The sequence below is a fragment of the Podarcis erhardii genome, assembly GCF_964252035.2.
Source record: "Podarcis erhardii genome assembly, chromosome: 6".
In the NCBI taxonomy this organism is placed as follows: Eukaryota; Metazoa; Chordata; class Lepidosauria; order Squamata; family Lacertidae; genus Podarcis; species Podarcis erhardii.
This window is the reverse complement of record NC_138510.1, coordinates 74,981,031-74,995,021: the sequence shown is the minus strand read 5'-3', so window position 1 is coordinate 74,995,021 and position 13,991 is coordinate 74,981,031. Positions and strand designations below refer to the sequence as shown.

Sequence of the window (13,991 nt, the reverse complement as noted above, 5' to 3'; positions counted from 1 at the left end):
GATAGATAGATAGATAGATAGATAGATAGATAGATAGATAGATAGATAGATGATAGCTATAGATAGATGATAGATAGATAGATAGATAGATAGATAGATAGATAGATAGATAGATAATAGATAGATAGATGATAGATAGATAGATAGATAGACAGATAGACAGATAGATAGATAGATATAGATATAGATATATAGAGATAGATGATAGATAGATACAGATAGATAGATGATAGATAGAGAGATAGATAGATAGATGATAGATAGATAGATAGATAGATAGATAGATAGATAGATAGATGATAGATAGATAGATAGATGATTAGAGAGAGAGAGATGATAGATAGCTGGTAGATGATAGATAGATGGTAGGAGAAGGAACCATCCAGCAGGAGGAGATTGATGTATTTACCTGCTCTTGCAGAGCAATTGTTGGTAAAATGCTATTGTCAGAAAGGGGAGTCCAGCGTGAACAGGAATAGGGAATCCATCTCTGCTTCCCTCACTTCCCTGTACCTTCCCACAGGCAGTTGGTGGTAGATGGTCATGGGGGAGGAAGAGTGGAAAGCCCAGCAGAAACAAGTGCTTAGTGTTGTTTTGCCTGCCCCCCCTCTCCTTTGTGCACACAGTCGAAACAGCACCATGCACTCATCCAGAGTTCTGGACTGAATAAGCTAACAATGGGCCCCGACAGCATCAAGAAAAATTGTGCCCACCACTTTCAGTGTTATTGGAGTGCTAATGCACTTCTGCCTCTTGCCTCTTCATGTTCACTAAGGGCAATTAATGCTAATCAACCTCATTGTGTGAAGAGGACATAAGCTGAAATGTCTCTATGGTTTATCAAGAAACATCTTTGCTCTTAACATTTCCAGCAAGCTGCAGACTAGCAAGTAATCTTGCTGCAGTCTATGGCTGCCATCCAACACTGGCACACTTTTAAGTAAAATCAATGGACTGATTGCACATAACTCTGCATTAAACTGTGACTTAACATCTTTCTTCGCTGCCCAGTAAAATGTGTTCAACAGACTCAGGAATGAAACACAAACAACAAAACGCTACACTTTGAATTCCTGATGGCTCTCCGCTGCTTCTAGTCACCGGATGCAAGAACCGCTCAGCAACAATGTCTGAAACCTGTTATCAGTGTAGGTTACATCTAAGAGGCAATCACCCAATTCATCCTGAAGATTAATCCTATGAAGCAAGTAATCTACACTGATCGGGAGCTTTACTGATCAAGGCTAGAGACAGACTATGGCTTTCTTTGGCATCTTGAAGGCAGTATGATAGCCACTCCTGGAAAATAGGGTTCTGCAGTTTTGGGGGAGTTTCTGCAATGCCTGCAAAACCTATTTGACCAGAGATGGCAGTGGGACAAAGGAAAGGTGGGTGTGCACCAGGGGTAGCAAACATGCTGTGCTCCTGATCTTATGGACTACAACACCTATCATCCTTGGTAATGCTGGTTGAAGCTGATGGAAGTTGTAGCCCAAAACATCTAAAGGGCGTCATGCTTGTTTCTCCTGGTGTGCATCACCCTACCCCATCACTGTAATCTCCATATGTTTTTGGACTACAACTCCCACCAAGCACTGCCAATAAAAAGGGATGGTGGGAGTTGCTGTCTAAAACATCTGGGGAGCACCAGATTAGGATAGGCTGATATACACCAAGGGAATCAATGACTTCATCATACTACAGTGAGGGGGGAAAGTATTTGATCCCCTGCTAAATTTGCCCGTTTGCCCTCTGATGAAGAAATGACCAGTCCATAATTTTAATGGTAGCTTTATTGTAGCTGTAAGAGACAGAATAACAACAGGAAAAGCCCCAGAAACCCAGAAGACAAAAGTCAGAAATTGATGTGCATTATAATGAGTGAAATAAGTATTTGATCCCCTATCAACCAGCCAGATGTCAGCCTACCTGGTATCTTCGCTGTATGTAACAAGCTGAGATTAGAAGCACCTGCTGTAAGGGAGAGGTTTTACCTGTAATCCCAGCTCGTTACAGTACCTGTACAAAAGACACCTGTCAACAGAAGCAATCAAACCAGCATATTCCAAAGTAGCCACCATGACCAAGACCAAAGAGCTGTCCAAGGGTGTCTTGGACAAGACTGTAGGGACAAGACTGTAGACCTGCACAAGGCTGGACTGGGCTACAAGACTATTGCCAAGCAGCTTGGTGAGAAGGTGACAACAGTTGGTGCAATAATTCACAAACGGAAGAAACACAAAATAACTGTCAACCTACCAATAAAATTATGGACTGGTCATTTCTTCGTCAGAGGGCAAATGGGCAAATTTAGCAGGGGATCAAATACTTTCTCCCCTCACTGTACTTCCAATTCTCTTTTTTAAAAACTAAGGTTTTTCTCCCTCCTCACAGGGTCATAGTCAAGGCTAAACTAGAACTGGAAATCCAGGCCCATGATGCACTACCTGAAATTGAATTTATATGCTGACTAAGTTTGTAAGCATCTCATCAAGTCGAAGCCCACACCACACAGCAAGTCTCCCCCCATGCTGTTGACAGATATTCTTGGTGGCAGTTTAAGAAGAAAGGGATAATATGGTTGGAACCATTCCTCATTGTAACTGCTGGCTACAAGGAGTAGCTTCAGTCCCTGCATGCAGACTATTTACTTTCATTGTCTGGCTAGTTTTTGCAAGGCTCTCTGTCTGTATATGTGCACACATGTGTCTGTCCATAATACACACTGGGATCCTTTGTGAAGGCTAAACTTCCAGTCCTTTGCAGAATATGACACTTTAGTCATTTTGCTTAACGTACATTTCCATAAGCAAAAAAGAAAAAAACATTTTTTTTCTTGAGAGGAAAATGCTGAAGCTCATCATCTGCTTGTGAATGTGCTCCTTTATGAATGGCAAGCTAACAAAAACAATTCTGCCTAACATAGAGAATAAACAATGACTTAAAAAGGCTGCATCTCTAATACCACTTTTCCTTCTTTCTCCCAGCGGTCAGGAATCAATGTTGTTTTTGCAGCTCTCCTTTTATTTCTGTTCCCCAAATTGCAGTGAATTCTCTCTTCTGTAGTAAGACAAGTTGCTATATTAGCATATAATACTGATGAACCGAGAAAGAATTCAGTTGCTCTTGTCTTCTCACAGCATCTGTCTTCAAATACCAATAAATGCTCAGCTGCTTTTGGGGGGTGTATTCCCCAAGGTCTGCATTTAACACAGACCCAAACCTTATGTGGCCATCCTACTGGCCAAGATTCAATGGTTTCTCCTGCAGCAAACTCAAAAGCACAGATGTTTGTCCTTAAAAAAACTTGGTGCATATCCCTGGAAGCCCATGGCTTCCCGCCAAATGTTTTCAAATGTACTATTATTATTATATAATTTATTATTCAGTGATTACCTATGTGTCAAGGTGATTTACAAACATACCATGAAAAGCTAAAAATGGTTTTTAGAGGCAATAGTAAAGATAGCATTAAGAACAATTCAAAATGAATAAGCAGAGATTTTTACACGTAGCTGAAAAAACTTGTCAAAAGATGTCTTCAATGATTTCTGGGAAGTACAAATAGTGAGTGCCTTTTGTATGTCAGCAGGGATGCTGTCCCACAGAACAGAGGCAGCCACACCTAAAGCCCTGATCTGAGTTACTGTATTTATGTGCCGCTGTTCACACATTATGCTGAACCAGCAGGGGGGGACAAAACACTTGCCACATAAAGTGTGGAATTGACTCTCAGCACAGGGAAGGCATTTTTGAAGGAGTGCCCTATATAATCCCCACTCCAGGCCTCCTTGTGGCCTCTTTCAAGGCCCTGTTCCCATGGCAACCATCCAGGCCTAAGATTGGGCTGCAGGAAAACTTGGTGAAAATGCATCCCGATGAGGAAGAAGTAAGTGGAGAGCTATGGCTGGTAGAGCCCAAATACAGCCTGGCCCTGCTGTGGAGGCTGCATCACATATGGAGGTAGGCCTGTGGGGTTGCTATGGCAACGGGGCCTTGGGAGTGGACTGTGAGGAGGCCTGGCAGGGAGATATTTGGGGAAGGAGTGTTGGAATTCCATCCTGCTGGGCATACTTTCTTAACAAGCACCTTTCCTGTGGGGAAGGCATTTGCGAAGAAGCACCCTGCCCTGCACAGAATTGAACCCTCCTGCTCTTGGTCAGGGATGAGGGAAGAGCATTTCTTCCAACCATACATTTAATTAGCATCTTAGTTAACCATTAGCCCCACCTCTGAATTGATTTGGGGTTGGATGGTCTCCAGGAGGGGCCTTGGGTTGGGCAGGGCTGGGAATGGCTTTCTGCAAAATCAGGCAAGGGCCTTTTAACTAACCAGCCTGCTGTTCTAGGGGTAGCCAAGCCAACCATGTTACAGGTCTTGTCAGAAGGCTCTGGTTGACAGAAATTTCGGTTCTGTTTCATTCCTGGATGAGCTATTTCATTTCATTCCCATATATTTCATCCCCATAGCTATTTTAGTGGAAGGGAACTTCAGCTAGCAGGGCTCACTTGGAGCTATCCAAGGTCCTGTTTTTTGTTAAGCGAAATTTTGACCATACTTTCCCAACCTGGCCTGCTTTGACTTTCTACACCAGACTTACTCAACCTTGAGTCCCCATAAGTTTATTAAACTACAGCTCCCATAATCCCTTACAACTGGCTATGCTGACGAGGAATGATGGGAGTTGTAGTCCAATAATAACCATAATCCCTTACAACTGGCTATGCTGACGAGGAATGATGGGAGTTGTAGTCCAATAACACAGGAACCCAATTACAGATAGGTAGCCGTGTTGGTCTGCCATAGTCAAAACAAAATAAAAAAATTCCTTCCAGTAGCACCTTAAAGACCAACTAAGTTAGTTCTTGGTATGAGCTTTCATGTGCATGCACACTTCTTCAGATACCAGATTCGTATCTGAAGAAGTGTGCATGCACACAAAAGCTCATACCAAGAACTAACTTAGTTGGTCTTTAAGGTGCTACTGGAAGGAATTTTTTTTATTTTGTTTTGACAGGAACCCAAGTCTGAGAAAGGCTAAACTACACCTTACCTGATGAACCTGACATGGCCTACTGTGACTCAACCTTGCTTATCTCAACTGGGCATTATCTTTTTTTACTTGACTTCACCACATGCTGCCTACTTTCCTTGTGAGCCTCAATAGCACACACAAGGGGATAATCACCACCACCACAACAAAAAAATGTTCTAAATTAAACTGGCTTTTCACTTTCACACAAAATACCCTCAACCTTTACACATCATACTGAGAACACTCTAAAAGGTGCATTTTCCAAACTCATAAATCCTGTAAGATCAAGGCTTCCAACCGTATCTAAATGATGATGATGATGATAATAATAATAATAATAATAATAATAATAATAATAATAATAATAATAATAATATCAGTCTCATACCTATTGGTGATGCCAGTGAACAGTATCAAAATGTTCCATTATTCTTAATTGTCTTTATAGAATAGACTCATCTTATTAAAACAAAACTGCAGGAATTTAACAAAATAGGTTGGCATCTTTAAACACTACCCCTTTTAGTTACTGCAATCCAAGACAGACATTGACAAACTAGAAAGGATACCAAGGAGAATTGCAAAGATACTGAAGAACAATAGTTATGCAACTGTGTATAGTTGAATTCACACAAGTGAAATGTGTGTAAGACGCAATCACACAGTAGTTGTTCTTCAACCTCTTTTGTCTCTTGTGTGTTGATTTTACTGTACATTGCTTAAGATACGTCTGTTAGAAGCAGTATATAAACAAATCAATAGCCAGCCATAGACTGAACATGTCTATGATTGATTGATTCATTGACTGGCAGCAATTAAAAATATGGAAAACTGGGAAGTGGTATGGCAGGGGAACCAAAACTTTGCAGGATTATGCAATGGATTCCCCTGAAAGGTATTGTGGGTTCCTCTTATTGCTTTAAATTGGTTATTAGTTTTACACCATGAATTTATATATAGGAAGTCACCTTGGGAGGGGTTTAAATGTAAAAGGCAACCTACAAGCAAATAAATCTGTGACCGCATTCAGTCAAAACTGATACTGTATTCATTTCACAGACTGTACTAACTCCTGCAGTACCATATTCTTGTTAAATCCTGCCCTCCAGTATTGTTGCCATTTTTAATCTTGGTCTTTCTTGAACTTGATTCTGATTGCGCAGTGCTACAGAGGTTTTGTGTGCTGGCAGGGAGAGAAATAGAAACGAGAGCTTGTGTATCTGTCAAGAGAAAACATTTACAGAATGTTCAGGAAAAACTACACAGCGCTTTTAGTAATGGAATTCAAATTCAAGCTCCCTGGTAAGTAGAGGCTTCATAAACTCAGCAAGGATTGCCTAAACTTTGTTTAAAGGTATGTTGTTGGTTTTTTGAAATGTGGGGGAAATCACTGCTGTCATTTTGAGACATTCAAATAAAAAGCAAGACACATCGGGGGGGGTCTACTTTTGATTTTATGAGCTATTTCAGGGGCAGGGAACTTTCAGTCTGAGGACCAAAGTCTAAGCCTCTCATTCAGCCCCTTGGGATTCTCCCCAGTCTTAACTCTTCACCAGCACTGCTCCATGTCTTTTCCCCGGGTGCAATTTGGAGTCGCTCACATGAAAGATTGCCACTTATTTCCCTCCCCTTTCTCTTTCCCACTTCTTGTACCTGCAAGGGCATTTTTTATTTATTCTTAATGCTTTTCTCCTTCCCCCACCCCTCTTTGTTTGTCAATCTGAGTGAACACTTTTTTATTTAAAAAAAATCAAAGCAGCACTCACAACTCGGGATGACACTGTAAGTAATTGAGTGCGGGACATGGAAAGGACAAGGGAAGGATTGATCCATTCATATGGGATTGGCAGAAATGACCGGCAGAATCCGAGACCAGGGAGAAGAGTCGGCGGAAGAAAATTGGAAGAAGTTTAAAGACTATTTGCAGAAATATTGTAAAATTAATGAATGTTAGAATGATGTTGGATAGAAATTAAGTGGTTTCCAGCTGTAATGCTTAAGAGACATGGAAAATAAGGTTTTGAAATAAGTAAAAACTAATGGTGAGGATTTGCTGAACTAATAATTTGAATTGGAATATAAGAAAGGGAGGTGTGAGGAGGTCTGGAAAATAAGTTAAAAGAAATTAAGTAAATGGAAATTCTATGTGTTTTTAATTGTTTTTATTTTTGTATTTTTTGTATTTTTGTTGTTTCTTTTCTTTTTGTTTTACATTGTATTATTCTTGAAAACTTCAATAAATATCTTATTAAAAAAAAAGGATTGATCCATTCATTGAGGGGGGGAACCTGATGCAAATCATCCACTGACCACAGTGCAGCAGTTTGGGGTCATTTATTTCTCCCCTTATCAAATTATCCCCCAATTGGGAAAATCCAAATTCAGTGGAGAAAATGTGTGAAATTGCAGCTCTCCACAGTGGGTGTCATGCTGATGATGCTCACTTAATGAGAACACAAGCAAACTGTGAATCCACAACATACTCCGGTGTGAACAAACCCTTAGTCTCCAGGCCCTTCTCCCTTTTGGGCCTTCTCTTCTAGACACACTCTTGTTTGTCCATATCCATCTTACATTACAGTGCACGGAAATAATACAACGTTCTTTAGAGATGAAATAATTATGTGAAATTGACTGTTTTTGCTTTGCGGGAATTCTCTTTTCCACAGTCTTACAATCGTTTCCCAACTTAGTATGCCACTGTTAGCGCCATGCTTGCAAACACTCTATTTGTATGGCCTCTAGAATTCCTGGGTGAGTTCCTGCTTTTGAACCTCCGGATCCTTGAACTCTAGGTGATCCCAGGAGAAGTCTTGCTACAAAAAAATCAACCTGACTGACTCTGGATGCCTAGCTCTGTATTTTCTTCACCCTCACTGCTGCTAACAGTAGAGTGTGTGCCATGAAGACTAGCTGAGATTGAAGGAAGTCTCTCCTTCTACTTTATTTTTCAGTTTATCCTAATGCTACTAATTCCTGCACAGACAAAGCATAAGGAAGTCTCTCTCTCTCTCTCTCTCTCTCTCTCTCTCTCTCTCTCTCTCTCTCTCTCTCTCCCCCCCCCCTCTCTCTCTCCAGCTTTCCTACTCCCACTACACCTCCTCCTTTCCCCTCCCTGAAGCAATCCACTGTACATTACAGCCTCCGTGGCTGACAGCCATATCACTTCTCATCCCCACCCCTCCTTCCCTTCTCTGGAACAGCCTTCACAGTCAATTATTATACGACCACTTTGTTCTTCTCTCCCAATAAATCTCACTTCTTGGGAAAGCTCTGATCTTGTCTCTGTTGCTCCCCACCACTGTCCAAGGGCACTCTGCTTCTCAGATTTTGACCCAAAGTTAATGCAGCCTGTGATCCTGTGCATTTAATTAAATGTGCTTAAGTTTATGAGCCGATTCTATGGATAGACATGAACACCTCCTCTGGCAACAGAGCCAGGATTGCAGAATAGAACCCGGGACATTTCCCCTAGCACATTTGATCTAATTCCCCCCAGTCCTTTCTATTCCAGAAGAGGCTAATCTCTGAACACACAGACGCAAATTGTGCATGCAATATACCTTTAAAGCACATTCAAAGCACATTATTTCCCTCAAAGTATTCTGCACACTGTAGTATACCCTTCATATAGATACAATTCCAGACCCTCCAAGTGTCCCTATTTTCCAGGGATGTCCCTGATTTAGAGAAGCTGTCCTGGTTTCTGATTTGATCCTGGAATGTCCTGCTTTTTCTTAAGATATCCCTGCTTTCATTAGAGAAATGTTGGAGGTTATGGAGTTGGAGAAATGTTAGAGGTTATTTGACTCCCGAGCCGTCTGAAGGCAATCCTCTATAGGGAAGTTATTTTTAACGTTTAATTTTTCATTATGTTTTTATATATGTTGGAAGCTGCCCAGAGTGGCCGGGGAAACTTAGTAACATGTGTTGGGTATGAATAGTGAAATTATCATTACAGAATAGGACGTCCCTATTTTTATCAGAGAAATGTTGAAGGGTATGTAATTCTAAGTACAGTGGTACCTCAGTTTACGAACGTAATCTGTTCTGGAAGTCCATTCTTAAACCAAAACCATTCTTAAAATGAGGCACGCTTACCCTAATGAGGCCTCCCACCGCCGGTGCCCTTCCACCGTTCAGATTCCATTCTTAGACCAAGGTAATGTTCTCAAACCAAGACACTATTTCCGGTTTTGCGGAGTTTGTAAACCAAATTGTTCTTAAACCAGACTGTTCTTAAACTGAGGTACCACTGTACCTCTTAGCAAACTATGGCACCCAGAATTCTTTGAGGGAAACACTGTGCTTTGAATGTGCCTTAGGGCTTAGCCAGCCTTAGTCTGCAGGTATGTCAGTAGCACATATACCAAACAAGCTTACTAACAACACCATGACTATAATGCAGAAGTTCCAGCGGTGTTTCCTTAATTTTACTTCTCCACAATAGCACACTTCTATACAAGTCTACTTGGAAGTCACCCTCACTAAATTCAGTGGGTTTAAAGTAAGCATCCTTACTGGGAACAAGCTCCATTTAATATGCCTAGGGTAAAGGACCCCTGGACAGTTAAGTCCAGTCAAAGGTGACTATGGGGTTGCGGTACTCATCTCACCTTCAGGGAGCTGGCATTTGTACACAGACAGCTTTCCAGGTCATGTGACCAGCATGACTAAACCACTTCTGGTGCAACGGAACACCGTGATGGAGACCAGAGCACACAGAAACCCTGTTTACCTTTCCGCTGCATTGGTACCTATTTATCTACTTGAACTGGTGTGCTTTCGAACTGCTAGGTTGGCAGGAGCAGGGACCAAACAACGGGAGCTCACCCCGTCACAGGGATTCGAATCACCAACCTTCTGATCAGCAAGCCCAAGAGGCTCAGTGGTTTAGACCACAGCACCACCCATGTCCTACCTTACCTTAAAAGGTAAAGGTAAAGGGACCCCTGACCATTAGGTCCAGTCGTGACCGACTCTGGGGTTGCAGCGCTCATCTTGCTTTATTGGCCGAGGGAGCCGGCGTACAGCTTCCAGGTCATGGGGCCAGCATGACCAAGCCACTTCTGGCGAACCAGAGCAGTGCACGGAAACACCATTTACCATCCCGCCGGAGCAGTACCTATTTATCTACTTGCACTTTGACGTGCTTTTGAACTGCTAGGTTGGCAGGAGCAGGGACCGAGCAATGGGAGCTCACCCTGTCACGGGGATTCGAACTGCCGACCATCTGATCGGCAAGTCCTGGGCTCTGTGATTTAACTCACAGCGCCACCCGTGTCCCTTACCTTACCTTACCTTTACCTTAATATGCCTAGCATGACAGGTACAGCCTAGAGTAGATGATTGTACCAAGAACCAAGGATAATCCTTCAGTGGACCTACAGAAGTCATCTGCTCAGAGAAATCCACATTATGCTGCTCTGGAGTTGCTAGGCAGCCATTATCTTTTTCTAACTGTTCACACTCTTCCACCTCAGGCAACAAGATATTATGGGCCAGTCCTGTTGGCCAGAGGCAAAGGGAGGAAACAAAGGGAGGAACATGCTAAGCATGTTGCTGAAATTGCTTGGAAAATTATATGCACAAACATACATACAAACATACATTCATGAGGGGTTTTATTTTTTTAAAAAAACCACACTAAATAAAATTCAAAATTCTTAAATAAGAAAAAAACAAAGCACAAAAAAACCAAATTTTTTTATAATTGGGTCAAACGGTCCAATTTAACAAATATCAGAGAGGAGGGAATATTTTATTATAGCAGCCTCTTATGATGATAAATGCACAATAAATGATCATCTCCCAGCCCATGGCATGGTAATAAATAAATCCATTCTTTCACCCTAGACATATTAAATCTTTTTTGTAAAGTTAGACAAAACAATTGGTTGTCATAATTATGTAATAACATGGTAATTTGTGGTAAACTCCACTAGAGGTCAGGAATAATCATCTTCACCGTTACACATACTGGAAGATGAAAGGTAAACGAATCTTGCTGAGAAAACGGCTTGTGGAAATCATAACTAGAAAAATGCATTTGAAACTTTGATATTACAGGTTCATAGTGCAGCAGGTCAAAACAAATCAAAGCTATTTAAAGCAGCCACAAAGAAAAGAAAAGGCCAGAATAGTTGGCTGGGTTTCATTATGGAACGTTTTGAGTTCTGGACTAGGCGTGAGAGTCATTGGCTGACAATGGGTAACTATTTCTCTAATAGTTGGTGTGAGGGTAAAACAAAGAGGAGGAGCAAAGATATCAAGGTGTGCTGCCTTGAGCAACTGGGAGGAAAACATGATATATGAATGGAAAGGAAGGAAGGAACCAATGTTGCTAACTTCTTGGTTAACCTAACCACTAAAATGTGTTTAAAATTTGACACCGTAAGAGAGCATTTACACTACCTAGGAGTGTACACTTTGTATAATTTTCGAGTCGTATCCAATAATAATTCTACTTAGAGCAGACCCAGCAAAACTGATGAGCATAACAAACTTTGAAGTGGACGACCAAGTGAATATCATGTATTTTTTCTCCGGCTTTGGTAATTTTGTGGCACACAACATTGCAAGATTTGCGACTGCTGCTCAAAAACCGAGAAGGTACATTAAGGGTAATATGGTGGACTGTAAAGATCTGATCACCAATGAATTTGAGAAACTTACCGTATTTGTCCAAGCTTGTTTTTTTCTAATATACATATGCACTAATTGGGTTATACTGCCTTATAATGGTGTCTCTATGTATATTTTGTATAGCTTGTATAGTATGTATATATATATTTCCATTTTAGTGGTGGTTGAAATGACCAAGATGGTAGCTACCAACAAATAAAACTTGGGTAATTTAATTTCAAAGGTTCTACTCTGGCAGAACTTAGTTGGTGCTAACCTTATATAAATGTTGCATCCTTACTCCTTTTAGAAAATGGTGTGACGCTTATTGAACATCTAAGATCTTTGCTGATTGTGTGTGCCTGTCAGGGAATATTATCCCTTCCACGGTGAGATGTCAAGAAGCAGATAAACAAGAAGAGTTCTTACCAAGTAGTTTATTCAATATTCACAGAGAGAGAGAGACGAAGGAATGCGGTCTCTCTTAGATAATGGCGATGCTCCAAGTAAGATCCCACCCCCACCCCCAGTCCCTCCTATTCTACGTCACCCCTGCTGATCTATGTTTTCTGCCTCTGAGCTTTCTGTTCTACTACGGGGGGGGGGGGCATGCTTTCCAAAGACACTGAGTCTGTCAGCTGTCCCTTTCCTGGTCCTTCTTCTTTCTGCTGTCCCTCTCCCAATATTCCTCAGCTTCTCCCCTCTGCAGCCTCTGAACTATGACCTTCTGCAAACCGCTGTTCTAAATCTATACTGTTCTCCTCTTCTCAGGAAGCTGCAGGAAGAGGGGGGTGTTCCCACCATGCCTCCTCAGTCCAGCCCCTGACAGTGCCATAATGAAGAGCTAGTAGTTACTGGGTAGAACCATTTCCTTTCATAGGTTGAAAAGCAAATAAAGGGTCAAGATACATATTTCGAGAACTAAGCAAACTGAGCAGCTCAGGTAGCTATAAATATAACAGGGCCCAAGCTCACTGGCATGGGTAGAATCCTCCTCCTAGTGATAATTAAGGAGGGCATCTCCTGGAACCAGGAACTAGAGATAGAGTCCTGTCCATGTGATGACATGTCCCTGACATGTCAAGTTCCACCAGCAATATAGTACAGTCATACCTCAGGATAAATACGCTTCAGGTTGAGCGCGTTCACGTTGCGCTCCGCAGCGACCCGGAAGTAACGGAGCGCGTTACTTCCAGGTTTTGCCGCTCGCGCATGCGCAGATGGTCAAAATGACATCACACACATGTGCAGAAGTGGCGAAACACGACCAGCGCATGCGCAGACGCACTGTAACATCTTACGTTATGTTCAGGATGCGAACGGGGCTCCGGAACAGATCTCGTTCGCATCCCGAGGTACCACTGTATATGACCTCATCTGCCATATTTCCAGTGCTTGCTTCCAGGAATGTATTGCCCATGTTTCTTTGCACCCCCCCCCCCCCAATTCAGCTTTTGTCTAAGGGAGATGGGTTTAGTTCAAGGAAATAAAGTGCTTTGATAATTCAGGTTTAATTTTAACCAAACTGTGTTTGTTTGTTTTTTGAAAAAAGGAACTTTTACTTTAAACACTTTACAGTGGTACCTCTGCTTAAGAACTTAATTTGTTCCGGAGGTCCGCTCTTAACCTGAAACTGTTCTTAACCTGAAGCACCACTTTAGCTAATAGGGCCTCCCGCTGCTGCCACACCGCCAGAGCACAATTTCTGTTCTCATCCTGAAGCAAAGTTCTTAACCCGAGGTACTATTTCTGGGTTAGCAGAGTCTGTAACCTGAAGCGTCTATAACCTGAAGTGTCTGTAACCCGAGGTACCACTGTATTATTATTATTATTATTAAAAAATCTCTCATATTATTTTATTTCTGAAAAACCACAAAGTTTTATCTTCCATGTTCAATATATGCTTCCATCTGCAGAACTGGCACTATAACAAGTTCCATATAATGTTCATTTCTGCAGTTGCGACAAATCAATCTTTTGGTGTGGCAGCACCTATTTTCTGGAACTGACTTTACTGTACTGTGTTCGACACCTGTTAAAAGCTTCTATGTTTAGGCAAGCCTCCCCAGACACACGTTTAAAAAATTATATTTGTTTTTTTTTAAAAAAACTTGGTTTTATATTGCAATGCTTTTCTTACATCTTTTAGCTTCTTGAAATCTGTTGATTGTATCAGCAATTTCTTATGATTTTTTCCCTCTTATGTTATGTAAAATGCTTAGAGGGCTTTTTTCTTTTAAAAAAGTGTGTGTGTGTGTGTGTGTGTGTGTGTGTGTGTGTATAGTTAAATATATATATATTGTTTATATATTATATATTATACATTATATTG

General features: G+C 41.4%; 2 protein-coding genes and 1 long non-coding RNA gene across 3 annotated transcripts in view; 2 read left to right on the top strand and 1 right to left on the bottom strand.

The window, feature by feature from the left end:
- Positions 1–13,991, bottom strand: part of PLPPR5 (phospholipid phosphatase related 5) — a 93,786-nt gene that overhangs the window by 21,857 nt on the left and 57,938 nt on the right. The window lies entirely within an intron of this gene.
- Positions 1–13,991, top strand: part of LOC309344236 (uncharacterized protein) — a gene marked incomplete at its 3' end in the record, with an annotated part of 133,235 nt that overhangs the window by 76,143 nt on the left and 43,101 nt on the right. The gene's annotated exons all lie outside the window — the stretch shown is intronic.
- LOC309344035 overlaps positions 3,538–13,991 on the top strand; it is a 28,769-nt gene continuing 18,315 nt past the window's right edge. Inside the window, exon 1 of the long non-coding RNA XR_014157565.1 lies at positions 3,538–3,963. This is a non-coding gene — a long non-coding RNA (uncharacterized lncRNA). The remainder of the gene's footprint in view (positions 3,964–13,991) is intronic.